Source organism: Octodon degus, unplaced genomic scaffold, assembly GCF_000260255.1.
Source record: "Octodon degus isolate 3935 unplaced genomic scaffold, OctDeg1.0 scaffold00009, whole genome shotgun sequence".
NCBI lineage: Eukaryota > Metazoa > Chordata > Mammalia > Rodentia > Octodontidae > Octodon > Octodon degus.
Window position 1 is genome coordinate 29,678,840 of NW_004524585.1, and position 11,562 is coordinate 29,690,401.

Here is an 11,562-nt window from a genome sequence, read left to right on the forward strand (position 1 = left end):
TAGATTGTTAACTCTCCAGACGAGTTTATCATTATTACCATACAACCTAGGCTGTTAAGCTTAACCTCACTATCTGTCTGAATATCAAACATCTTAGGCATAACGTGGAACAGGTATTTTTCATCAAGTATTGATATGCTGAACTTTAAGTCCCTACAGAATATGATGAAAAAAGAAGAATGGATGAAAAAGAAGTGGTATTTTTATACAATGGAGTATTACTCTGCTATAAAGAATGATAAACTCGAAGCCTTTGTATTGAAGTGGATGCCACTTAAAGATATACTCATAAGTGTTTTTGTCTTTTTGAGACAGGTTATAACTATGCAGTTCAGACTGGTCTTAAGCTTACTTTGTAGCTGTTCTGGTTTGTATGCAGGTGTCCCCCCAAAGCCTCATGAAGTCCTTGGGGTGGCTTCTAGAGTTTGTGCTTAATTCATGATCCAAGGCTGAGATTCTGGGTCTGAGTACTGCTGGGATTAGGGGTATGAGTGCTACACCCACCCCAGGGCAGACAGCCTGAAGTCAATAAGAGGAAAGGAGAGAGGCTGGCCCCTGCCACTGCTGCCGCTGCTCCTCCATTTTGCCTTTGCTCTTTGCTGTTTTCTGCCACCATGAACTCCTGCCCTCTGCCATGTGGCGCTCTGCCTTGGAGCCAGCTAAGGCCAGAAACTTTCACAAACTGCGAGATAAGTAAACCTTTCCTTCCTTAATTTTGGGTGTTGGGTATTTTGTCCCAGCAATGAGAGATAGTAGCTGAGGCTGTTCTCAAGCTCACAGTGATGAGCCCGCTTCCGCCTCCCAAGTGCTGGGACCACAGGCGTGCACCCCATACCCGGCCCTCATTCTGAATTTTATCCTGTGGTTTATGTCCTTCCCCAAGTCCCGTCCTCCCTTTTGTACTCTGCTCTGTGAGTGGGGAGTTGACCTGTGGCTCCCAGAGGGTTCAGTAAGTGAAGAAATCAGAAGGACCAGAACTGGCAGCAAGAAGTATTTTCAGTATTTTGAGGGGGCGGGGATTAACGGCTAAACCAATCTTTCACTATAATTGGTTTTTAAAATTTTAAAATGTTTTCTCCCACAGTCTTCAAAGTTTAACTATGCTGACTCCACTGCCAGGCTCTCAGTCAGAGTTTTTCAGAGAGATAATCAGTTATAGAGTTAGAGATGACAGAGACAGAGCTGAGCTACAGACAGATGTGCATAAGAGATTTAAGAAAGTGGACATCAATATGGAGTTAGTACATTTCATGAGTGAAGTATTTATACAAGCTATCCCCTTTGCAATTTATTTTGAAATTTACCTCAATGCAACAATACAGCCTCTGGGAGGTGCAGTTCTATTCTCTGAATGAGATTAACAGTTTATAAAAGGGGCCAAGGTTGAAGGATGCACTCTCTTGACGCTTTCTACTGTGGGAAGTTACAGCATTTCTTCCCTCCAGAGGGTAAAACAGAGAAGTATTATCTCAGATACCAGATGCCAGGATCTTGATTTTACATGTTTTAGCTTCCAGAAACCATGAGAAACAAATTTCTATTCTTTATAAACTACCCAATCTCATTTTTTATAATAATACAAAACAGGCTAAGATAATATATATGTATGGATCATATTGTAAGGGCTGTTTTTATACTTTAATTAATGTGTGTTTCAATTAGTTGAGTATCAATATTTTATTTTAAATCAAAATAATTTCTTATAGGTTAATAATAGGTATAACATTCTACATGTGAATCTAAACTAAATACATTCTTAAATTAAGAAAAAGGTACTGCCCCATATCAAGTATTTTGTATTAATATGCTTGGATTCCTAGAACTGTCCAGAACTCACAGTAATCCTGTCCCAGCCTCTTGAGTGATGGGACCATGGGTCTATCCCACAAAACTATTTTCCATCTCCTTAGACCAAAGGTGCAGCAGTCACATGCCCTAATTCAAGTCCCTGAGTGGGTTGGTATGCAAAGTTAGCAGAGAGAATAGAAGACTTAAGCACAAAACAAAAATAAACTGAGTCATTTGGAGAGGTGTATTTCTATTAGAAGAATTTATACATTTTGTAACACACAAGCATGATATACATATAAACAAGTGCACATAAAACTGGTGAAATCTGAATTAAATCAGTAGATTAGAGCAATGTAAACTGACTGATTTTGATGGTGTATAGTTATATAAGATATTACTTTACAATGAAGGAAGCCAGGCTCAGGGTAAACAAGACCTCTCTGCTATTTTCGTAACAGACTGTGGATCTGTAATTATTCTAAAGTGAAAATGCTATAGAAATATAAATAGCTACTATGAAACTGATTCATTGTCCTGATAATGTTTATAAATTATGGGTAGTTACAGTTTAACACAGAAATAATTATAACATATGACCTGATGCCGTGCTCACCCCTTTGAACATTCCTAGCTCGCAGCAAATAGTCCCAGCAGTTTTCTCTTCTTTACATTCTGCAGAGAAAGCCAATGAAGATTCATGGCCTCAGGGGTCAGCTCTCTGTTGAAATCCCCAAATCTTTCTGTGTGGCTCCTGTGTCTTACTCAGACTACAACTTTTTTTTTTTTTTTTTGGTGGGTAGGGGTGAGTCAGGGTCTTTTTGAGACAAGGTCTCAACTGACAGCAATTCAGGCTGGTCTTGAGCTCACTTTGTAGCCCGAGCTGTTCTCAAACTCACAACGATCTTCTGCCTCTGCCTCCTGGGTACTGGATTACAAGCATACACCACTACGTCTGGCTGAGACAGGTCTTGCTCTGTAGTCCAGGCTGTCCTAGGATCCTCAGCAATCCTCCTGCCTCAGCTTCTTGAGTGTTGGGACTACAGGTCTACCCCACAATGCTCAGCTCAGATTACAACTCTACTTGATTCTTCTTCTTACTAGATCCCAGTATGGGAGTGGATGCCAACCGGCTCTCGAGAAATAGCAGACAAATTAGTGAATAAATAAATAATTACTTTCCAAATATTTACAAGATATTTGCACTTATAATTATACTGCTACCTATATTTACAATATATCAAAACAGGGACTGAGAATATAGCTCAGTGGTGCAGTGCACCTGCCTAGCAAGTGCAAAGTCCTGAGTTCAATTCTTAGTACCATAAAATAAAATAAAGTAAAATAAAATAAAATTCCTAGTACCATAAAATAAAATAAAGCATATCAAAACAAAACAAATGTTTCTTACACATCTGTCACCTACCCAATTTGCCCACTTTCCCAGTTTCTGTATTTCTACCATTTCTACTATTCTCCCTTCCAGCAAAGGTTTGAAAATTTAAGCCACCCGTGACTCTTCCTTCTCCATTTGCTCTACACCTCCAGTTACCACTGCTGGTCATTTTCCTCATGTGTGTCCTTCATATTTGTCCCTTCTCTTTTGCTCCTATGGCTGCCATTTCAGCTTCCTCTTACCCACTGTGTCCATTTTTCTCCTTGTCTTCCCTCACCTTTGATCTGTCCTGCATGCTAATGCATGGTCAACTTTTCTAAAGAAAGCACTATTTTTATCAGGTCATTACACTAAGATCATAATAATCATAATGACTGCTACCACTCATCAAGTGCATCACGTATGCCGGGCACTGTCCCTATCCATATAGCATCTCATGTGCGCTCGTTACAATAGCCCTGTGAACTAGTCGTCGTCGATTGCCATTTTAAGATGAGAAAATTGAAAGTGCAAAGGTTAGCTATGTGTACATTTTTTTTTTTTTAAGTATCAGAGGAGAGAGATGAACTTAGGCTAACCTGGTTCCAATGAGTATTACACCTCATGCTTATTATGGTTTAAATTTAAAATATCCCTCAATAGTCTTGTGTGTTTAGAGACAGGATTTCTAAAAGATAAAACATGGGGCACTATGCACATTAGTGGACCAATCCATCAAGGAGCTCAATGATAGTGGGCGGGGCCTAGCTGAAGGTGGGCGGGGCCTAGCTCAAGGTGGGTAAGGCCTTGCTGAAGGAGGCAAGTCTCAGGCTGTAACAGGGAAGGGTGTGTTCCTGTTCCACTTTCTCTGGCTCCTTGCTGCCTCTCTGCTTCCTGGTTGTTGCTGGTTGAGCAGCTCTCTGCCACACCCTTCTGCCCTTCAGTCTTGGTACCAGCCAACCATGGACTAAAGCCTCCGAAACCACGAGCCACGAAAACCTTTTACAGCCTGCAGTTGTGGACGGCTGGCACCGTATTAGGTCCCAACAGTAAAAAGGTGACTGACGCAGTGTTCATGCATGGGTGCACAGGCGGAACTGAGCAGAGTGTGTGCTAACAGCAAGCCTCTCTGTCCTCTGTCGCTGTCCTTCAGACTTGGTACTCTACTCCCACACCCTTGAAACCTGAAGTCAATCTTATAGGTTTGTGGTTGCTGACAGGTAGTGAAGCATAGTCTGTCAGTAAGTCGAATACAGGGCTGGCGAGATGGCTCAGCCAACTAAGAGCCTGCTTAGGCAAGCTCAGGGACCTGGGTTCAATCCCCAACACCACATGCTGTGCTGGTCCCGCCCCCAGGCTCACTGAGCCGGTGACAGAGTCCAAGCGTGGTGGCGCACACCTGTAATCCCAGCGCTGATAGGCTGAAAACAGGATGATCACTGCGAGTCCGAGCTGCATAGTGAGATCCTGTACCAAACACATAAAATAAAAAAGAAGAAAAGAAAAAAATAACGAGAGTACAGTTTGGTGAGCACCAAAGTCCAATCTCATTCTCTTTAAAACTCTTTATTTTCCTCCGTTGCATTTTGCTCCTGGCCTGGAAGCCCTTGGAAGAGGATGAAGGAGTTTTGCTCAGCCATTTCTCCTCTTCTCAGGCCCCTCCCTCTCTTCCATTGCCGCTTTTGCCATTCTGGGTGTTGTCAGAGGGAAGGTGGAAGGCGGAGGTGGGAAGCTCACGTTGTACTGTCTGGCCACGGCTGGCCTTGTTGCTGTCAGGAGGTGCAAGCAGGGGGCGGTGGTCTTGCAAATTCCTGCTGAGAACTTCCCACAAGTCTCAGTCAGGTGACAACCTGCCTGCGGGCTTCCAGCAGCACTCCCTCCACACGTTTCTGCCTCCTCTGCCGCCCTCTCCTCACACTCGTGCTGGGCTCAGGGCACCCAGCCCTGGCTCTTGCTTCCGCCTCATCTCTTCTGCTCCAGCCTGAATGCCAATTCTCAGCCGATCTCAGTGTGCACATCTTTCCATGGGGAATCTCCTGGCCTACTCCTCCTCCCCACAGTGATCTTCCTAGTGTGAGTTAAGAGCAGTCAAGTGTGTACCAAAAATCAGTTTTGGCTGGGGGTGACACCCACCTGTAATCCCAGTACATGGGAGGATGAAGCAGGAGAATCACCATCAGTTTGAGACCAGCCTGGGCTACAAAGCGAGCTCAAGACTGGCCTGAACTACGTAGTGAGACCTTGTCTCAATAAGACCAAAAAAAGAAAAGAAGTAAGTTTTATTTAAGATGCTTAAATACATACATTAGTGACTCTGGAGTAAATATTTTAATATTTAGTACATTTACCTCATTAAATACAAACTACACACAAAGCACTCTCCAATTTACTAAGAATATCATTACCTCAAGGAAAGGTTTTTGCATAATTGCTTAAACTGTGATTTTTTTAAATACACTTTCATTTTCTCTTTTCCTATTTCTGAGACAAAGTCCTATTGTTTAGTTCAGATTGGACTTGAACTCACTATGCAGCCCAGGCTGCCCTCAAACTCCTGGAGATCTTCCTGCCTCAGCCTCCTGAGTGCTGGGATTGCAGACATGTGCCACCATGCCTGGCTTTTCTTGAAAATATGACTGACATAGAAATATGGTTATATGGCAGTCATGGTGAAACTATGGCACATGTGTTTTTTAATAACAAAAGATGTTGATGAGGCTTTTTTTGTAAACTAAAATTTCAATATTCAGGCTTAATTATAGTGGTAAGTAAGTTGATTTTGGGTTGAAGTTTTATCACTGGTCTCTAAAAAGTTCACTGCCACTGTTGTATGGGGCTGTGCAGTTGGCTTTTTTAAAAAATAAAAGAAGTCAGTCTGTCACATTTAGAAAAACAAATGACAGTGCCGATTGTCAATCGTAAGTGTGAACGTAAAGTGAAAATCAGAACTTAAGAAAACTTGCATCTGGCCCTGCAACTTAATGAACTGTGCTTGCTCTTTTTTTTTTTTTTTTTTTTTTTTTGTACCAGGGATTGGATGTAGGGCCTTGCCCTTGCCAGGAGACACTTATACCACGGAGCTATATCCCTGCCCTAAATCCTGGCTTTGAAGCTGGAGTTGGCTCTCCTCTCCATGTGACTCTCCTTAGGCACACTCTACATCATCAATCACTTTCCTCTTTGGCCCCATAATCTCCTTGATCAGAAAATTTGGGACACTACTGAGTTACATGACGTTACAGTACAAGTTCTCATATCTCCTGAGTCTTAATTGACCTTAGAAGGCTAGGGCCAAAATGTTGGCTTTCCTTGTGGCCCTCCTTTTTCTCTAATTTTGGTCTGCAAACTTAGGTTGTTAACCCTCCAGAAGAGTTTATTGTTATTACCATACAACCTAGGCTGTTAAGCTTAACCTCACTATCTGTCTGAGGTACAGGATCTTGGGATAAATCCTGAGGGGATTTCACTGGCCTTATCAGACCCAAAAGCTACAACTCCTATTGCATAGTTCCTGCTTTACCTTGGTCTTAATCATCCAGTATAAAAGTATAAAAGTATAAAAACGAAATATAAGAAATAAAGCTATGCTGTTATGTTGAGCTGTAGGGGACTGAGATCAACAATTTCTGAAATTGCCAGTGAAGCGGAAGACCCAATACTATTATGGACTACTGAACTCTTAGAATATTTTGCTGAGTTTACACACCTATAATATTTAAATGACGGAACTTAACAAAAAAAGGGGATACAGATGAACGTCCATTTTGTATCTGTGTATTCAAAGTGGTTAGGATAGATATATAGTTACATTCTCTTAATGAATAGAGGGATTTGTTCTAATGGTGTTTGTAAATAGGATCTCAAGTCCACATCTTGTACAGCAATTAACCACTAGGAAGAATGTATGCAATGTGTTCATTATTGAAACTGTCCTACAAAAAAAAAAAAAAAAAAAAAGATTACGGTGTCCTTTTTCTCCTTTCTGCCTAGTTTTTATCTTTTCTAACCTACCTCAACTAGCGTATGGCTGACGATGAGAGCTGTCACACTGAGATTAGATCATAAAATAACTTTCCCCTTCATCCTTCTTCTCTTTCTCTGTCTTCTTCCTTCCTTCCTTCTTCTCCCATCAGGAGACAGGGTTCCATCTGGCCTCAGTTTTCTGTTAAAAAAAAGAAGTCACACAGTGGCTGGCTCCTACGTTGAGCTCCCCCTCCCTCTCCTCTCTCCCCTCTTCCCTGCTCTCCCTCTTGTCAGCGCTCACCTCAGCAGGAGCTGCGAGGCTGTCAGGCAGCCCTGGGCAGGGGAAGCTGGCTGAGGACACACACACCCAAGTGCCCATGTGACACACCCATGTGCAGCTCGCTGGCAACCATCTGAGTGGACCCGGGGTGGGGTGCCTGAAGGCCGTCACAAGGCCGCTAGTGACATGGAAGTGGGTCCTCTCAGGCCTTCAGATGAGCACAGCTCAGCCGACAGCTGGCCTGGAGCCTCCTCAGAGACCTGGAGCAAGAACCAAGGAAACCAAAGTATTGAATTCTTCACCTTTAAAGAACTGGGAAATGGATTGGGGAGATAGCTCAGCAGCTTAAGCACTGTCTGGGAAGCACAAGGTCCTGAGTTTGATCCCCAGTAAAAAACAAAAAACAAAACAAGACAAAAAAACTGAGAAGTAATAAGAGTCTGTTTTTCTGACAAGGAATTTGGGCTAAGTTGCTATCTGGCGATAACAGGAATATGATCACTTCTCCACACTTAAAGGTTTGCTGATAAGTTCACTTACGCTATTAACAAATGCTTGTCTTTTAGGGTTTTTGGTGGGAATTTTATACAAATCTGTCAATAGAAGATCTGCATAACTCAGAGCCAATACTATTCAAATAATCAGTGCATGATGATACAAAATTATGTATTAGCAAAAAGGACATTTACTATGTAAAATAGACCAATAATTATTAATATGAGTATAAAAAGTACATTGATAAGGCTTCCAAACCATAATTAACTTCTAAGAAATGATCACTTGTTGAATAATGAAAAATGATTAAAGAAGAATATCCATAGTTACCTGGGAGAACTGTTAAATGCTTCCTTGCAGCTACCTATGTGTATGAGGCAGGATTTTCTTTATGCATTTCAACCAAAACAATGTGCTATAATAGAGGAAATCCAGAAACAGACATGAGAAGCCAAACACGTCCTACAAAACTAGACCTTAAAGGGATTTGCAAAAAATGAAAACAATCACCTGGCTTGCTACGTTTTTTTATTTTATTTTATTTTTTGTATTTTAGGGAAGGGTCTACAGGGTGTTCAGGGTCTCACTACTAGATGGACTCATAGTGATCTGCCTGTTTACAGCCTCCCAAGAGCTGGGATTACAGGTGCGCCACCGTGCCCAGTCTCAATTACTGTCTCAGCGTGCCCTGGAGGCGGGGCTGGCACTGCAGGCCCAGGGATTGAATCCCTGGCCCCTGGGCCTACTTGCAGGTGCTTTAATCTGCTGAGCTATTTGACTGGCCCTACATTTTTTATTTCAGAAAATACAACTGTTTTTATTGAATATGCTGCTATTGTTTTTGTTTGCTTGTGTTTACGAGACACAGTCTCACTATGTAGCTAGCCATCACTCTGTTGCCCAGGATGGCCTCAGCCTTTCAGTGATTCTCCTGCCTCAGCCTCCCAAGTGCTGGAATTACAGGCATGCACCACCATATCTGGCTCTTGCTGTTTTAAATGAATCCAATAAATAAATAAAAAGAAAAACAACTAAATGAACTGTGACTGACATGTTGCTCAGTGACAAATTATACCAAAATGTAGTATCTTAGAACAGGAAAAATCATCTCAGAGTTGTAATCAGGAACTCAGGTGCACCTGGCTGGGAGCAGGTGCTCAAATGGCCAGAAGTGATTGCTAGGTTCTTGCAGTCCTGAGCAAAGAATTGGCCAAGCCAAGAGCAAACGATGCATTCACTAAAGGTAGGAGAAGAAAAGAAACACGCTCTGCAGAATGGGTCAGAACAACTAAAAGGAGAAGTACTCTCTGGAGGTGACAGTGGCGCCCTGTGAAACAGCGAGGTGGCCTGAGCGCCAGGGCGACCGTCTGCGTACCGCCCGCTCCTCCCGCTGACGTCAGGCCTAGGTTGGCTTATCAAAACCCGCTGAGTTCTGGCAGGCAGAATGGAAGTTTGGAGAAGGTTCAAGAAGCACCTAGTCAGGCAGGCTATCGGGGTGCCAGCCAGGTGGACGCCTCTTAACACAGGCTGAAACCCATATGAACCAGGAAAACCCAGAACCAACTTATATTAAGCTTTTGCAATTTCTCAAAAGCAAAATAGTATTGTATGTTTAATAATACCTGCAATTTAATGAACATTTCAGATCCACTAAGTAATTATTGTCACATCTTATCTCTTTTTTTCTTTTTTCTTCTTGGCCTTTTTGAGACAGGGTCGCGCTCTGCAGTTCCGGCTGGCTGTGAGCTCACTCTGCAGCCCAGGCTGGTCTGGAACTCGCGGTGATCCTCCTGCGTCAGCCTCCCGGTGCTGGGGTTACAGGCGTGCCCCACCACATCTGGCCGCAACTATCACCTTTTAAAAGGTAAAAGTTAGGACTAGAACATTTGGTAAATTGCTGAGAATCACACAGCCTGGTAGAGAACAGTGCTGGAATTCAAGCCCAGGCCTGAGCCCCAAAACTCATTACTTCTACCACTAAGGCAATGTTGCCTGCACTTGTTATCTTCTTTAAAATTATATGCAAACCTCTTTTTCTGGGTTAATGCTTTCTAAATACATATACACCTGTAGGATATTATTTTGAGGGGAGAGATAGATAGATAGATAGATAGATAGATAGATAGATAGATAGATAGATAGAGATCAGGGATAGAACTCAGGACTTTACACTTGCCAGGCAGGCACATATGCCACTGAGTTTATCCCTGGCTCTGAGATCATTTCTTTTTATTTTTTATTCTTTTGCTATAGGGTCTCCCTACACAGCTCGAACTGGTAGCAATTCTCCTGTCTCAGCCTCCCAGTGCTGGGATTACAGGCGTGCTCTGCCATGCCCACTTTCAGTGACCAGCACAGTGCTCCCAGGTTTCAGGGCTGGCCCCACATGTGGTACCGGGGATCAAACCCCGGTCCTTGCACTTGTCAGAGAGGTGCTTACACTGCTGAGCTATCTCCCCAGCCTATTTTGAGGTCTTTATAATGCTAACTTGTTTTATAAGTCTGTGGTACTTTATTAGGAAGCATAGCATAACATAATAAAAACCTAATAAGGATGATAACCACTGACATTATTTTGTCTAAATTTATTATCTGCAACAACATAAGATGTATAAGGATAGTGGTATGAAAATATAAGTAAATGCAGAAGAAAATAATATCAGATAAGATCACAAATATAAAATAAACTTGGCAAGGTTGGATTTTACTTTGTCACTTTCAGCCTCCCTTTGCCGTTTCCCTTCCAGGGACAGATTCGTTAAGAAAAAACAAAAAGAACCTCCTTAGTACAACTCACAGAGTTGTGATGCTCCAGGGACAGGTGAATACTAGCAGGAAAAATGGTTTCCTTTTATATGTGTTCATTCTGCAGAACAAGAGAGAGAGAGACAGAGAGAGAGACAGAGACAGAGAGACAGAGATACAGACAGAAACAGACAGAAAGAGACAGACAGAGAAAAAGAAAGACAGAGAGAGAGAGAGACAGACAGACAGACAGACAGACAGACGACAGAGACAGAGACAGAGAGACAGAGACAGAGAGAGAGCACTAATGAGAGAAAACAGTTGGGCGCACAGGACACGGCAGTGTGAGGAGTGGGGTGGGGGCAACAGGCAAGACCAGAGAGAGAATACTCATTCCTCTGAGACAGACTCTGATGCCAAATGCCTGATAGGGTGACAAAAGTATTGCTTTATCATACAGATTCCTAGTTTGTGTGCCCATGGTTGTCCAGGATTTTCTTTCTAATACCGAAGTGCACTTTCCAAGCAGTAAGGCATTCTTGCCTTAGGCCTTAGGATCATGGGTCATGACGGAGGGAAGAAGGTTCCATCCAGTTGGGAGAGGCATGTGTGGGGTGGTGGAGAGCGTCTTCAGGCATGTGAAGGCCTAAGGACAATGTGAAAGCCAGGCTTCACGTGCTACGGGGGTCCTCTGGGGAAGATGCTTTTCCCCAATCACTTCCCATGAGGAGACCTTGGCAGCCACAGCCTTAGTGCTTGGTGGAGAGAACAGTCCAGCTAGAATTAAGTATAAAAGCTTCAAACTGAAATGGGGTTTTAGTTTGACAACTCAACTCATCCACATTAAAATATAACTAGGAAATCCATCCAATCTACCTGATACCCAAGTTCTTCCCAGGTTTGGTCAGAGAAAGAT